This window comes from Lactuca virosa, chromosome 8, assembly GCF_052849685.1.
Source record: "Lactuca virosa cultivar CGN04683 chromosome 8, Lactuca_virosa_CGN04683_v6, whole genome shotgun sequence".
Classification (NCBI taxonomy): domain Eukaryota; kingdom Viridiplantae; phylum Streptophyta; class Magnoliopsida; order Asterales; family Asteraceae; genus Lactuca; species Lactuca virosa.
The window spans coordinates 337,299,073-337,315,311 of record NC_136433.1 but is presented as its reverse complement, the minus strand read 5'-3'; positions in this window follow the sequence as shown (position 1 = coordinate 337,315,311).

Below are 16,239 nucleotides of genomic sequence, written 5' to 3'. Positions count from 1 at the left end.
GTGTTATGAAAACTTGTCTAGGTAGGGTCGACACACTCTATTCATTAGGTCCATGAATACCGCAAGTGCGTTTGTTAAACCGAAGGACATCACCACAAACTCGTAGTGCCCATAGCGAGTTCTGAATGCAGTTTTGGGAATATCTTCTTCTTGAACTCGTAGCTGATGGTAACCTGACCTTATGTCGATTTTTGAGAAGAAATTTGCTCCTTGGAGTTGGTCGAAAAGGTCGTCGATTCGGGGTAGAGGATATCGGTTGTTGATGGTGAGTTTGTTTAGTTCCCGATAGTCGATGCACATGCGAAAGGATCCGTCCTTCTTCTTTACAAAAAGGACTGGTGCTCCCCAAGGTGAGAAGCTTGGTCTGATGAACCCTTTGCTCAAAAGCTCGTTCAACTGACTGGACAACTCTTGCATTTCTGTTGGTGCGAGGCGGTATGGAGCTCTGGCTACGGGGGTAGCTCCGGGTATTAAGTCAATTCTGAAATCGACTTGTCGTGCGAGTGGTACACCAGGAAGATCTTCTGGGAACACATCCGGGAAGTTACACACTTCGGGGATGTCTTTGATGTCTTTCACGTCTTGTTTCTTGTCTACTACGTGGGCCAAGAAGGCGTGGTACTCCTTCCGGAGATACTTTTGGGCTTTGATGCATGAGATGATTTGTAAATTCGCACTAGGTTTGTCACCATAGATGAGAAGGGTTTCGTCATTTGGTAGATTGAGGCGAACGGCCCTTTCGTAACATAGAATGTCGGCACGGTGAGGAACTAACCAATCCATCCCGATGATTACGTCGAAGCTTTTTATGGTGACCGGCATCAGGTCAATTTTAAATGTATGGTTGTCTAGAGTGAGAGTACACTCTGAGTATATATCGCTAGTGCGTTCTACTTTCCCATTTGCCATTTCTACTACATAAGTATCCTTTAGTGATTGGGGATTTTGTTCAAGTAATTGTTTATATTGGTGGCTCACGAAACTCCTCTCCGCTCCACTATCGAATAGTACGCATGCATAAGAGTTATTGAGGAGAAACGTACCGGTAACCACCGTGGGATCCTCGACTGCTTCCCCATGTCCTATTGCCAGGACTCTTCCTACTCCACCAGCATTAGGGGCTTGTGCTTTGGGGCAGTTTCTTTTGAAGTGACCTGCGTCTCCACAGTTGTAGCAGGTTCGGGTTGCCCCCGTACTGGCGACTTGGTTGATTGGTCGAGCCGGCGCTTTACAGAAACGAGCAGTGTGCCCCTTCCTGTCGCAGTTGTTACAGTGCATCTCCCTACAAGCACCATTGTGGTGAAAGTTGCACTTGTTGCACTTGGGTAGGGTTCCAGCATATGGCTTCGGTGGTGCAGTAGTGGCAGCATTAGTGGCAGCATGGACAGCAACAGTTTGTTGCTTCTTAGCGGGGTCCTGTGCTGGTTGGCTCTTCTTTTGGTTCCAGAACTTCCTTTTGTTGTTTCCCCCTTTTGATTGATCATTGGTGGTGGTTGTAGTATTATGACCGGCTCGGTGGTCAACAAGTTGTTGTGCCGGCTCCCTGGCACTGTCAAAAGTAGTTGGCCTTGAAGCCAGGACACTACTTTGCACTTGGGGAGACAGTCCCCAAAGGTATCGCTCCACCTTTTTCTCCTCCGGAGTAACCATTGTTGGGCAGAGGAGAGCCAATTCATTGAATCGGGTGGTGTAGGTTTCAAGGTCGGAGCCCGTCATCCTGAGGTTCCAAAGTTCTTGTTCCAACTTTTGAATCTCACCTCTCGGGCAGTACTCCTTCATCATCAACGTTTTTAGTTCTGCCCAGGTTATGGAGCTAGCCACTTCGAGAGTAAGTGAATTAATCCGGCAGTTCCACCAAGTAAGGGCCCGGCCGGTGAAAGTGAAGGCTGCGAACTTAACTTTGCTCGCTTCGGGGCAAGAGCACACTTGAAAGACTACTTCAGTCTTTTCAAACCATTGCATTAAAGTGATGACTCCCCCGCTCCCATTGAAGTTGTCGGGTTTGCCATTGGTGAAGTCTTTGTAGGAACACTCTCTTGCACGCCACGTACTGTCTCCGTGGTTAGAGTTTGTAGCACCCGATCCAGAACCACCAGCTCCGTTTGTCCCTATCTGCGATATTGCGGCCGCTACGGCTGCTGTTACTGCAGCCTGGAACATCGCAGGATCAAACTGTGGAGGCAGCGGCGGAGGAGGTGTTGCTGTGTTGCCGGAAGGTCTTGGTCTTCTCCTTGTCGGCATGGTTCTGTCATAAGTCGTAAACCAATGTACTTTTAGTAAAAGTATATTTATAGGAAGAGAAATCTTTTATACATAAAGTATATTATTACGTTGTTTTCCGGTATGTTTACGATACATACGATTTTATACTTTTAATTGACCCAATACATTGGGTTATGAGGTAAAATGAAAGTATAAAATATTTTATTTGAGTTTCCTTGTTTCCAAGTATATGACTGTTTGTAAAAGTTTCACATATACTAATTTAGTCGGGACATAATTAATATATTATATTTTAAAATGATCTTTATCGGTTACTTAATTAGTTGCAAAGTGCATACCAGTCATATGTGATTAAGATATAATAGTCCTTCGAATAGATGACCCTAACTCCAAGACCACAACCAAACAAGGACAGGAAGTGAAACAAAGATACATAAATTCTAAGTCTATAGCATCTTAGTTACATATGACCTTAGCGCATCCACTTAGCAGCTATTGATCTATAAATAAAGACCTATTTAATTCTCAGATAATTTATTATAGTAACACAAAATACTCCTATAGTATTTGTAAATGTTTAGTTTTGAGTTCTTAAAGTATCCTTTGTAGTCTGTTATTAGGTTTGTTAGATTTGTTGCCCATCCTGACCATCCCCCGGTATATGCAAGTCAATTCCCGGACATATATAGTTGATCAGGCTATATCCTTCCCAGATTTAATCCACATATACTAAGGCATACTCAAAATGTTCAACTCTTCTTCTTTTGCTTTATATTTTCGCTAGTTATGATACCATGCGAGCATGTAATGTATGTATGTATACTTTAATCAAGAAAATCATTTATTTTCTAAGAGTATATTTATTTGAAAAATGCACAAATCAGAGACTATTAGTCCCAATTGTGTTTATAGTTTGTATATCTTATGTGGTTTGATATACTTAATTCACTATAAACTGTGCTCTGATACCAATCTGTCACACCCCCAAACCAAGGATGGCGGAAACGTCCGGGGGTGGAGGACTTCATGTATAGTATCATAACAACAATTGTAATAGTAATTGAAGCAAACACAACCAACATATATATAATTGAAAAAGTGACATCATTGTATGAATTACATGTTTACGAATCAATTACAATATGTTGACAAAATATGAAATAGTAGACGCCTTAGCGCCCCATCCTCAAAAGCACTTGGTTACCTGTTTAATGATTTCCTGAGAATACAAGTTGTTTGAAAAAGTGTCAACACAAAGGTTGGTGAGTTCATAAGCTTTTGTTTGGTATTATTAAAAGCCTTTCGTTTGTAAAAGTAGTATTTGTGTTAGAAAATCCAATATTTTCCTTAATGTGTAAATGTAGTCTTAAAACCCAAAGACCGAAATGTACAAGTAATTTGTCATATTTATAGTAAAACAATGCAAGTTTAAATCGACATAAACTCGTTAAATTTTAATGAAGTTCCCGTAAATTCCAATGTTTATTAATACTTTATGTGAGTTTATTATAACCATACTATGACCAAGGTTGCCTAAAACGACGTTCTTCAGGCGTCGGAAATGTTATGACATTTGTCACCCCAGACCTATCGGTCTAACTGTTGCATGCAGTTTAGGTGTGGGTTTGTCAAACCCAATATAGATCTATACACAAGTATCACGCTCTCCCTCAAGGAGACTCTGGTTACAATACAGGACTTAATGGTAATTTGAAGTAAATGTCTCACAAAGTCATTAACGGAATTACGTGTTATGAAAACTTGGTACCGTATGGCCGTACCTTGCTTAATGAAAATATCATTTGTATAAATGTACCCTTTTTAAATGTATGTGTTATGTAATGTATCATAAACTATACCTATTATAGTTTATCAACCAAGGGTAGTACGTAGTAATGTATGCAAACTATATTCAAAATAGTTTATTAAATGTTTGAATGTATCGGTTGTACTTTGATTATAATCACTTGTTATTCTTTATATTTTATATGTCCAAATCCATTTGTAAACTGATGTGTGTCTAAATATTAAGATAAAATGTCATATATTGCAATAACATATAATCACATAAAGATATACACCTTGCTCAACATGTTACAAGGTGAAATGAAATTGACAGCAACTTTTCGTTGAATACAGTTTCTGTTACTGTTCTTAGAAAATTTATAGAAAAATCATCAAAGCTCTAAATCCAAATCCGCAAATTTTGAGAGTTTGGAATATGAGTCTAGTTTGTTCGTAAATTTTATCATGATTTTTAGTGATCTCTAACAGAGGTGAAAATGTTCATAATCACAGACTGGTCCGGGTTTGCCTCTGAAATGACAGGCAGTTTTGTAAAAATCACCATAAATTGTAGAAAAATCATATGGAGATGTGCAAGTAGCCATTTTAAAGCTAAGAGTTTGAACTACTTGCACCTGGAACAGTTTTGAAAACTAAAATATTTAAGTTGACCAAAACAGTCCGTGATTAAAGTCCATCTTTTCTGATGTAATCTGTTAGAAAAAGTTTAATTGTGTTCTTGATGATTTTACTTGTATTCCCCCCTTAAAACTTAAGAAAAACATGTAAATGTAGGGGTATGAACTCACCTTCTGTGGTTTCAGTAGATGAAAGTGAGAGAGAGGAAGTATTCAACCCAAGAACACTAAGAAGATGTCTTGATGATTCGAGAATCTAACACCGAATAAGATGGAATTTGTGTAAGATATCAATGATTTGAGTAGAATGGAGTGTAATAATTATATGAATGATGAAGATACTTACTAATTGAAGAAAGAAATCCCTGAAGAAAGCCTTGAAGTTCTTGAAGTTGAGAGAAAAGATGAGAGAATTTTGGAGAGTGTCCTTTGGTTGCTAAGTGTAGAATGAAAGAACTTTATGGAGAATGAGGAGAGAGGATCAATCCTCCAGCTCTTAGAACGTGGGAAGAGCTGGAGATTGGGTGTAAAGGTCCACTAAGGTGACAAGGAGTAGTGGAAAGAGTGGCTAATCATAGAGTGAGGTGGTGGTGGTTTGCTTTTGCCATAAATTAAGGAAAAGCAAATATTCCCTCAATAATTAGTTCAACCACTAATTATTTTAATATATTTTTTATAAAAACCCTGGAGATTTATATATTTTGGGGCCTTAGTTTATAAAATAAAGTTTTGGGTGAAAATCCCACGTTAAAATAATGAAAAACGGAGTTAAAACGAAGTCGTAGTCGAAAACCGGGAAAAAAAGCTGAATCTGCGAAGTTGCTCGGTCCTGGGCCGAGGTTCGGACCTGAGGCTTCGGACCTGAGGCTTCGGTCCGAGGCTTCGGTCCTGAGCATTTCAGTCCGAGGCTTCGGTCCTGAGCACTTCGGATGCGAGGCTTCGGTCCTGAAGCTTCGGTTTTGGGTCCTTAAGGCTATTTTACCCGTTTTTACCCCGTTTCAAGTGGTTTTTGACCCGGTTAAGGGTCGTGATGACCCGAATGATTACAAAAAGTTAAAGGAACTTTTGAGAGAGATTTGGGAGAGATTTCTAATAGAGAGAGATTGAGTGAAAGAGATTGAGAGAGAGTTCTTTTGAGACCTTTTTGAGTGTTTGGCTTTGAAACGCAGGGTCCGTAAACCCCGTTAAGCCATGATTTAGTGTCCTACACAATCCCGATGATTGTGCAATAGTGTTTTATCGCTTTGGTTCGTTGTTTAGCACTGTTAAGGCTAAGGAAAATCAAACACATGAATTTTCCAAATGATGTTTTCTCATTAAAATAACGAATTGTACAGTGATTACATAACGTAAACCCTAACATACAAGGGTTATTGGAGTTGACCGGTTTGACTTGTTGACTTTGTTTGACTTTGACTTGACCGAAATTTGACGGTTGTCACATCATCCCCCCGTTAGAAGGAATTTCGTCCCGAAATTTTCATTTTGACTGGGATTTCAAGAGTTTGGGAAGAGATGTGGATACTTTTGTTTCATCTGATCCTCGCGTTCCCAGGTGAATTCGGGTCCTCGTTTAGCGTTCCAACGGACCTTCACGATGGGAATACGACTTTGTTTCGTTCGTTTGATTTCCCGATCCATGATTTCGACTGGTTCCTCCACGAAGTGGAGATTTTCGTTAACTTCGATTTCGTCGAGTGGTATTACGAGTGTCTCATCAGACAAACACTTCTTTAGGTTCGACACGTGAAATATGGGATGTACTTTGTCGAGTTCCTGAGGTAATCGAAGTTTGTATGCTACTGGCCCAATCCTAGCAAGGATTTCGAATGGCCCGATGTACCTTGGATTTAGTTTCCCGCGTTTGCCGAATCGTATCATTCCTTTCCAAGGGGAAACTTTTAGTAGTACTCGATCACCCACCTGGAATTCCAAGGGTTTGCGTCGTTTGTCTGCGTAACTCTTTTGCCGATCGCGAGACGCTTTCAGTCTTTCTCGAATTTGAACGATCTTTTCTGTGGTTTCCCTTATGATTTCAGGGCCAGTGAGGGTGCTATTCTAGAGACTTGCCCTCTAGCTAGCTGTGTATCCCCCACCTCAGCCCAACACAGGGGTGATTTGCATTTGTGACCGTAAAGAGCTTCGAATGGAGCGACTTTGATGCTAGTATGATAACTGTTATTGTAGGAGAATTCGATAAGCGGTAGATGGGTATCCCATGCTTTACCGAAGTCTATCACACAAGCTCTTAACATGTCTTCCAACGTTTGAATGGTTCGTTCGCTCTGTCCGTCGGTTTGTGGGTGGTAGGCCGTACTCATGTCAAGCCTAGTTCCCAATGATTTTTGTAGAGACTGCCAAAACCGTGAGGTAAATCTACTATCTCTATCGGAGATAATGGATATCGGCACACCATGGAGTCGTACAATCTCTCTGATGTACGTTCTAGTCAGCTTCTCCATCTTGTCGGTTTCTTTTATCGGTAGGAAGTGTGCTGATTTGGTCAATCTGTCTACGATTACCCATATGGTGTCAAGCCCGCCCGATGTCTTAGGCAGCTTGGTTATAAAGTCCATGGTTATTCGTTCCCACTTCCACTCAGGTATATCCGGCTGTTGTAATAGCCCGGATGGTTTCTGGTATTCGATTTTGACCTTGGCGCAAGTCAGACACTTGCTCACATAGGTAGCAATCTCAGCTTTCATGTTCGGCCACCAGTATAATTTCTTGAGGTCCAGATACATCTTATCTGACCCGGGATGGATGGAATATCGAGTCTTGTGTGCTTCATTCATGATGACGTCTTGGAGTCCACCGAACTTCGGTGTCCAGATTCGATTCATGAGATAACGTACTCCATCATCCTTGACTTCTAAGTTTTTATCCATTCCCCTTAATGTCTCTCCTGCCACCTTTTCTGGTTTCAAAGCTTCTAGTTGAGCTTCCTTGATTTGTATGGTCGTGTGGGAATGGATCGTCATTGTTAAGGATTTTACTCGGCGGCCCGAGTACTCCTTCCTGCTTAGAGCATCAGCCACTACATTGGCCTTGCCCGGATGATAACGAATTTCGCACTCGTAGTCATTCAGCAACTCTACCCATCTCCTCTGTCGCATGTTGAGCTCTTTCTGATTGAGGATATGCTGAAGACTTTTGTGATCAGTGAAGATAGTGCATTTCGTGCCGTAGAGGTAGTGTCTCCAGATCTTCAAAGCGAATACCACTGCTCCTAATTCCAGGTCGTGCGTAGTATAATTAACCTCGTGCATCTTAAGCTGTCTTGATGCATACGCGATAACCTTCCCTCTCTGCATGAGCACACATCCGAGGCCTTGATTCGAAGCATCACAGTACACTACGAAGTCCTCGGTTCCCTCTGGGAGAGACAAGATCGGTGCGCTGCATAGGGCTTGTTTTAACGTTTGGAAAGCAGTTTCTTGTTTATCTTCCCACTTGAATATCACACCTTTCTGCGTCAAGGTGGTGAGTGGTTTCGCAATCTTGGAGAAGTTTTGTATAAATCTTCGGTAGTAGCCAGCAAGCCCAACGAATTGTCGAATTTCGGTTGGCGTCTTGGGTGCTGACCAATTCTCGATTGCCTTGATCTTGGAGGGATCCACATGTATGCCTTTCTCACTTACCACATGTCCAAGGAAATCCACTTCTCTAATCCAGAATTCACACTTAGAGAACTTAGCATAAAGCTTCTCCGCTCTTAGTGTCTCTAGCACTGGGCGTAGATGTAGGCGATGCTCTTCTTCGCTTCGCGAGTAGATCAAGATATCGTCAATGAATACGATTACAAACTTGTCTAGGTAGGGTCGACACACTCTATTCATTAGGTCCATGAATACCGCATGTGCGTTTGTTAAACCGAAGGACATCACCACAAACTCGTAGTGCCCATAGCGAGTTCTGAATGCAGTTTTGGGAATATCTTCTTCTTGAACTCGTAGCTGATGGTAACCTGACCTTAGGTCGATCTTTGAGAAGAAATTTGCTCCTTGGAGTTGGTCGAAAAGGTCGTCGATTCGGGGTAGAGGATATCGGTTGTTGATGGTGAGTTTGTTTAGTTCCCGATAGTCGATGCACATGCGAAAGGATCCGTCCTTCTTCTTTACAAAAAGGACTGGTGCTCCCCAAGGTGAGAAGCTTGGTCTGATGAACCCTTTGCTCAAAAGCTCGTTCAACTGACTGGACAACTCTTGCATTTCTGTTGGTGCGAGGCGGTATGGAGCTCTGGCTACGGGGGTAGCTCCGGGTATTAAGTCAATTCTGAAATCGACTTGTCGTGCGAGTGGTACACCAGGAAGATCTTCTGGGAACACATCCGGGAAGTTACACACTTCGGGGATGTCTTTGATGTCTTTCACGTCTTGTTTCTTGTCTACTACGTGGGCCAAGAAGGCGTGGTACTCCTTCCGGAGATACTTTTGGGCTTTGATGCATGAGATGATTTGTAAATTCGCACTAGGTTTGTCACCATAGATGAGAAAGGTTTCGTCATTTGGTAGATTGAGGCGAACGGCCCTTTCGTAACATAGAATGTCGGCACGGTGAGGAACTAACCAATCCATCCCGATGATTACGTCGAAGCTTTTTATGGTGACCGGCATCAGGTCAATTTTAAATGTATGGTTGTCTAGAGTGAGAGTACACTCTGAGTATATATCGCTAGTGCGTTCTACTTTCCCATTTGCCATTTCTACTACATAAGTATCCTTTAGTGATTGGGGATTTTTTTCAAGTAATTGTTTATATTGGTGGCTCACGAAACTCCTCTCCGCTCCACTATCGAATAGTACGCATGCATAAGAGTTATTGAGGAGAAACGTACCGGTAACCACCGTGGGATCCTCGACTGCTTCCCCATGTCCTATTGCCAGGACTCTTCCTACTCCACCAGCATTAGGGGCTTGTGCTTTGGGGCAGTTTCTTTTGAAGTGACCTGCGTCTCCACAGTTGTAGCAGGTTCGGGTTGCCCCCGTACTGGCGACTTGGTTGATTGGTCGAGCCGGCGCTTTATAGAAACGAGCAGTGTGCCCCTTCCTGTCGCAGTTGTTACAGTGCATCTCCCTACAAGCACCATTGTGGTGAAAGTTGCACTTGTTGCACTTGGGTAGGGTTCCAACATATGGCTTCGGTGGTGCAGTAGTGGCAGCATTAGTGGCAGCATGGACAGCAACAGTTTGTTGCTTCTTAGCGGGGTCCTGTGCTAGTTGGCTCTTCTTTTGGTTCCAGAACTTCCTTTTGTTGTTTCCCCCTTTTGATTGATCATTGGTGGTGGTTGTAGTATTATGACCGGCTCGGTGGTCAACAAGTTGTTGTGCCAGCTCCCTGGCACTGTCAAAAGTAGTTGGCCTTGAAGCCAGGACACTACTTTGCACTTGGGGAGACAGTCCCCAAAGGTATCGCTCCACCTTTTTCTCCTCCGGAGTAACCATTGTTGGGCAGAGGAGAGCCAATTCATTGAATCGGGTGGTGTAGGTTTCAAGGTCGGAGCCCGTCATCCTGAGGTTCCAAAGTTCTTGTTCCAACTTTTGAATCTCACCTCTCGGGCAGTACTCCTTCATCATCAACGTTTTTAGTTCTGCCCAGGTTATAGAGCTAGCCACTTCGAGAGTAAGTGAATTAATCCGGCAGTTCCACCAAGTAAGGGCCCGGCCGGTGAAAGTGAAGGCTGCGAACTTAACTTTGCTCGCTTCGGGGCAAGAGCACACTTGAAAGACTACTTCAGTCTTTTCAAACCATTGCATTAAAGTGATGACTCCCCCGCTCCCATTGAAGTTGTCGGGTTTGCCATTGGTGAAGTCTTTGTAGGAACACTCTCTTGCACGCCACGTACTGTCTCCGTGGTTAGAGTTTGTAGCACCCGATCCAGAACCACCAGCTCCGTTTGTCCCTATCTGCGATATTGCGGCCGCTACGGCTGCTGTTACTGCAGCCTGGAACATCGCAGGATCAAACTGTGGAGGCAGCGGCGGAGGAGGTGTTTCTGTGTTGCCGGAAGGTCTTGGTCTTCTCCTTGTCGGCATGGTTCTGTCATAAGTCGTAAACCAATGTACTTTTAGTAAAAGTATATTTATAGGAAGAGAAATCTTTTATACATAAAGTATATTATTACGTTGTTTTCCGGTATGTTTACGATACATACGATTTTATACTTTTAATTGACCCAATACATTGGGTTATGAGGTAAAATGAAAGTATAAAATATTTTATTTGAGTTTCCTTGTTTCCAAGTATATGACTGTTTGTAAAAGTTTCACATATACTAATTTAGTCGGGACATAATTAATATATTATATTTTAAAATGATCTTTATCGGTTACTTAATTAGTTGCAAAGTGCATACCAGTCATATGTGATTAAGATATAATAGTCCTTCGAATAGATGACCCTAACTCCAAGACCACAACCAAACAAGGACAGGAAGTGAAACAAAGATACATAAATTCTAAGTCTATAGCATCTTAGTTACATATGACCTTAGCGCATCCACTTAGCAGCTATTGATCTATAAATAAAGACCTATTTAATTCTCAGATAATTTATTATAGTAACACAAAATACTCCTATAGTATTTGTAAATGTTTAGTTTTGAGTTCTTAAAGTATCCTTTGTAGTCTGTTATTAGGTTTGTTAGATTTGTTGCCCATCCTGACCATCCCCCGGTATATGCAAGTCAATTCCCGGACATATATAGTTGATCAGGCTATATCCTTCCCAGATTTAATCCACATATACTAAGGCATACTCAAAATGTTCAACTCTTCTTCTTTTGCTTTATATTTTCGCTAGTTATGATACCATGCGAGCATGTAATGTATGTATGTATACTTTAATCAAGAAAATCATTTATTTTCTAAGAGTATATTTATTTGAAAAATGCACAAATCAGAGACTATTAGTCCCAATTGTGTTTATAGTTTGTATATCTTATGTGGTTTGATATACTTAATTCACTATAAACTGTGCTCTGATACCAATCTGTCACACCCCCAAACCAAGGATGGCGGAAACGTCCGGGGGTGGAGGACTTCATGTATAGTATCATAACAACAATTGTAATAGTAATTGAAGCAAACACAACCAACATATATATAATTGAAAAAGTGACATCATTGTATGAATTACATGTTTACGAATCAATTACAATATGTTGACAAAATATGAAATAGTAGACGCCTTAGCGCCCCATCCTCAAAAGCACTTGGTTACCTGTTTAATGATTTCCTGAGAATACAAGTTGTTTGAAAAAGTGTCAACACAAAGGTTGGTGAGTTCATAAGCTTTTGTTTGGTATTATTAAAAGCCTTTCGTTTGTAAAAGTAGTATTTGTGTTAGAAAATCCAATATTTTCCTTAATGTGTAAATGTAGTCTTAAAACCCAAAGACCGAAATGTACAAGTAATTTGTCATATTTATAGTAAAACAATGCAAGTTTAAATCGACATAAACTCGTTAAATTTTAATGAAGTTCCCGTAAATTCCAATGTTTATTAATACTTTATGTGAGTTTATTATAACCATACTATGACCAAGGTTGCCTAAAACGACGTTCTTCAGGCGTCGGAAATGTTATGACATTTGTCACCCCAGACCTATCGGTCTAACTGTTGCATGCAGTTTAGGTGTGGGTTTGTCAAACCCAATATAGATCTATACACAAGTATCACGCTCTCCCTCAAGGAGACTCTGGTTACAATACAGGACTTAATGGTAATTTGAAGTAAATGTCTCACAAAGTCATTAACGGAATTACGTGTTATGAAAACTTGGTACCGTATGGCCGTACCTTGCTTAATGAAAATATCATTTGTATAAATGTACCCTTTTTAAATGTATGTGTTATGTAATGTATCATAAACTATACCTATTATAGTTTATCAACCAAGGGTAGTACGTAGTAATGTATGCAAACTATATTCAAAATAGTTTATTAAATGTTTGAATGTATCGGTTGTACTTTGATTATAATCACTTGTTATTCTTTATATTTTATATGTCCAAATCCATTTGTAAACTGATGTGTGTCTAAATATTAAGATAAAATGTCATATATTGCAATAACATATAATCACATAAAGATATACACCTTGCTCAACATGTTACAAGGTGAAATGAAATTGACAGCAACTTTTCGTTGAATACAGTTTCTGTTACTGTTCTTAGAAAATTTATAGAAAAATCATCAAAGCTCTAAATCCAAATCCGCAAATTTTGAGAGTTTGGAATATGAGTCTAGTTTGTTCGTAAATTTTATCATGATTTTTAGTGATCTCTAACAGAGGTGAAAATGTTCATAATCACAGACTGGTCCGGGTTTGCCTCTGAAATGACAGGCAGTTTTGTAAAAATCACCATAAATTGTAGAAAAATCATATGGAGATGTGCAAGTAGCCATTTTAAAGCTAAGAGTTTGAACTACTTGCACCTGGAACAGTTTTGAAAACTAAAATATTTAAGTTGACCAAAACAGTCCGTGATTAAAGTCCATCTTTTCTGATGTAATCTGTTAGAAAAAGTTTAATTGTGTTCTTGATGATTTTACTTGTATTCCCCCCTTAAAACTTAAGAAAACATGTAAATGTAGGGGTATGAACTCACCTTATGTGGTTTCATTAGATGAAAGTGAGAGAGAGGAAGTATTCAACCCAAGAACACTAAGAAGATGTCTTGATGATTCGAGAATCTAACACCGAATAAGATGGAATTTGTGTAAGATATCAATGATTTGAGTAGAATGGAGTGTAATAATTATATGAATGATGAAGATACTTACTAATTGAAGAAAGAAATTCCTGAAGAAAGCCTTGAAGTTCTTGAAGTTGAGAGAAAAGATGAGAGAATTTTGGAGAGTGTCCTTTGGTTGCTAAGTGTAGAATGAAAGAACTTTATGGAGAATGAGGAGAGAGGATCAATCCTCCAGCTCTTAGAACGTGGGAAGAGCTGGAGATTGGGTGTAAAGGTCCACTAAGGTGACAAGGAGTAGTGGAAAGAGTGGCTAATCATAGAGTGAGGTGGTGGTGGTTTGCTTTTGCCATAAATTAAGGAAAAGCAAATATTCCCTCAATAATTAGTTCAACCACTAATTCTTTTAATATATTTTTATAAAAACCCTGGAGATTTATATATTTTGGGGCCTTAGTTTATAAAATAAAGTTTTGGGTGAAAATCCCACGTTAAAATAATGAAAAACGGAGTTAAAACGAAGTCGTAGTCGAAAACCGGGAAAAAAAGCTGAATCTGCGAAGTTGCTCGGTCCTGGGCCGAGGTTCGGACCTGAGGCTTCGGACCTGAGGCTTCGGTCCGAGGCTTCGGTCCTGAGCATTTCAGTCCGAGGCTTCGGTCCTGAGCACTTCGGATGCGAGGCTTCGGTCCTGAAGCTTCGATTTTGGGTCCTTAAGGCTATTTTACCCGTTTTTACCCCGTTTCAAGTGGTTTTTGACCCGGTTAAGGGTCGTGATGACCCGAATGATTACAAAAAGTTAAAGGAACTTTTGAGAGAGATTTGGGAGAGATTTCTAATAGAGAGAGATTGAGTGAAAGAGATTGAGAGAGAGTTCTTTTGAGACCTTTTTTAGTGTTTGGCTTTGAAACGCAAGGTCCGTAAACCCCGTTAAGCCATGATTTAGTGTCCTACACAATCCCGATGATTGTGCAATAGTGTTTTATCGCTTTGGTTCGTTGTTTAGCACTGTTAAGGCTAAGGAAAATCAAACACATGAATTTTCCAAATGATGTTTTCTCATTAAAATAGCGAATTGTACAGTGATTACATAACGTAAACCCTAACATACAAGGGTTATTGGAGTTGACCGGTTTGACTTGTTGACTTTGTTTGACTTTGACTTGACCGAAATTTGACGGTTGTCACAATATCCCCCCGTTAGAAGGAATTTCGATCCTTTGTGTAATATTTTTTTGCACAAAGTTACTGCTTTTGGAAAAGTTTTAATTAGATTTAAGTTTTAGTTTCTTTTCTTTTAGAAATTTCGTTTTAAGTTTTTTCTGTTTTACCCTTGAACTCGCCCAGTCCATTCGCACCGACTCGACGAGTCCAAGGCAATTTTCCACTTTCGTTTTTCAGTTTGTTTTGTTCTTTTTATGCGTGTTTCTCTGTCTCTTGCCGATTGTTTATGACCCGTGGATCAAATTCATCCTTGATTCGACCACTTGAAAACCCGGAACCATCGTTTCTCAAGAACAAGGACAAGACCGAAGAAGATACTCCGAAGAAGTCGCCTTTTAAGAGTCTTAGATCGGTTTTTTGAAAGAAGAAGGGAAAGAAAGTGGGGGAATCCAGCAACACGAAAGAAGACACCGAGTACGAGACCGAGAAGGAGGAAAGTGTTACCGATTTTGAAGAGAGTGATCACGAAGAAGAGCCCGACAACACCATGGCTGACATTGCCGACCTCTCGATGGAGGCATACAAAAAGAACCGATCTGGGGCTTGTGCAACCCGCCATATGTAACATCCCAATTTCCAAGCCCAAATTTTTTTTTTAAAATTAAGTAGTTCTCAACATAGTTTACCAAAACATTTCCCATGCCATATCATTTGCAAACAAAACTATAACAATGTATCTGAAATCTTAATGTCAAAGTAAAATCAATCAGAGTACAATCCCAGAAAACTCCATGCGGCAATCATGTGTGTGTGTGATGCACTGCTACACTGCCAGCTCCTTCCCCTTAGACGAAGAGGTACCTGAAACCAAAACTAAAACTGTAAGCACAAAGCTTAGTGAGTTCCCCCATCATACCACATACCATACAGACATATCGCATTCATACTGCCGGGCAATTCTGGGGTGCCCGACCTACCCAGTACGGCCATTCTGGGGTGCCGACCTACCCGTGTCAAGCCATTCTGGGGTGCTGACCTACCCATGTCAAGCCATTCTGGGGTGCTGACCTACCCTTCGGTCCTATCAACCGAACCTCGGGGACTATTCCACCCCCTACTTCTACTATCACATATATCATAACGTAAACATACTTTCAGACATTTCGGGGGTGTCCGACCTACCATTCGGTCCTAACAACCGAACTTGGGGACTATACCCTCCCTACTACCACTATCACATATAACATATCATGCCAGCATATAATCATATCATCACATACTTGTCAGACATATCCGGGGTGTCTGACCTACCCTCCGGTCCTAACAACCTGACTCTACTACTGTCACATATACATATCATGCTAGCATATAACATATCAGGTAGTAGAAAACCTAGATGAATATCACAAAGACAATCATCCAACATACAACTCCTACTGGTGGGCCGGCATTGGGGCCGTAGACTCATCGCTACTGAAAGGTAACTCACCTCGAACGAGTAGCTGCTGATAATCTGTGCGGGAAATCTCTGTCTGCTGCTGCTCCGGAAATCCTCCGGCTATAATCCCCACAAAACACTTAATCAGAGTCTGATATCTATTCTTAGGGTAAAATGACCATTTTACCCCTGACCAAGTCCAAGTCAAAGTCAAAGTCAACTTCCAGTTGACCCGACTCGCCGAGTTGGGCCGCCAACTCGTCGAGTCCCTATCTCTTCAACTGTCCTCATCCACGACT